The 1,141-nt window shown below is 65.1% G+C and overlaps 1 pseudogene; it reads left to right on the top strand.

The window, feature by feature from the left end:
* Positions 1–252: 252 nt before the first annotated feature.
* Positions 253–911, top strand: LOC116813884 (uncharacterized; annotated as a pseudogene).
* Positions 912–1,141: the final 230 nt, after the last annotated feature.

Genomic DNA, 1,141 nt, shown 5'->3' with positions numbered 1-1,141 from the left:
GGGAGGAAAGTGTTCCCCAGGCTGCTCAGGAGAACGTTTGTTGCTGTAGTGGGCAGTCGCCTCCCAACCGGGGGCAGTCACCCCCCCGCCCGGGGACAGTCACCCCCCTGCTCGGGGACAGCCACCCTCCTGGAATGGGGCTTCCTTTCTCGGGGCTGGGAATCACCCTGGATCCCTCCCCACTCGGGGTGCTCTTGGGCCATCTGAAGGCTCCTGGGTCATTCTTGGGCCATCTGAGGATTCCTGAGCCCAATGACACTTCTGCCTAGGCTCGCACAGCGGGAGGAAGAAGCCAGGCAAGGTCCCCTCCGTGCCCCGGTGCAGCCTGGCCTGGGAGAGAGGAGCCCCCAGCGACACCGAGAGCGAAAACAGGGCAGAGTTTCTCAGAGGTGGCACCGGGCCAGGGGGTCCCTCGTGGCTACAGGGGTTCTCCACAGACTCGGCCATCTGGGGAGAGCAGCCCAGAGCCCTCGGGCCTCCTGCCGTATTCTGTGGCCTGGGACTTGGGGGGACCCGTGAGGACACTGGGATGCAGCGGAAGGGAGGTGCAGACAGTGTGTACTGGCGTTTCCGGGGACCAAGCTCAGAAGGAGAAGGAGCAGGACGGCCACCTCCTGGCCTGGAGGAAAATCCTGCTTCCTGGCAAGAAAACCACCCCTAGAGGAATAGGACTGGTGTGCAGGACACTTTCTCAGGCAACCGCCTCTTTCCTTCCCCAAAACCGGGGCAGGAAAAGAACATTCAGGCCAGGCAGCGAAAACCCCAGCTCCGGTCCCTCCCGCCCCAGCAGAGGCCGCCTGGGCGCACGGAGTTCCGGCCTGGATGAGGCCTGGGAAGCCCAGCGGCTCACAGGCCACGGCCGCTTCCCCTCTCCGAGGAAGGAAAAGTCCCTGCAGCGCGGCCTCGGCTAAGGCTCCAGTGCCCAAGCAAAGGAAGGGAGCGTGTTTGCAGACGCCTCCTGCTGGGAGCCTGCCACACCCGCCACACCCTGCGCGGGGACAAAGCTCTCCATGGCTGTGGCAGGGACACACCGCGTGCGGGTGGCTGCAAGCCAGCAGCCCGGAGCGGCCCCTCCCGCTAGACTCCCAGCCCAGGCCCTGGGTCCTCCAGGCAACGAGAACATGCATGCCTCGCTTTTCAG

The sequence above is a fragment of the Hylobates moloch genome, unplaced genomic scaffold, assembly GCF_009828535.3.
Source record: "Hylobates moloch isolate HMO894 unplaced genomic scaffold, HMol_V3 SCAFFOLD_9, whole genome shotgun sequence".
Taxonomy (NCBI): domain Eukaryota; kingdom Metazoa; phylum Chordata; class Mammalia; order Primates; family Hylobatidae; genus Hylobates; species Hylobates moloch.
Note: the sequence above shows the minus strand (reverse complement) of the source record. Positions and strands in the feature narration are given on the sequence as shown.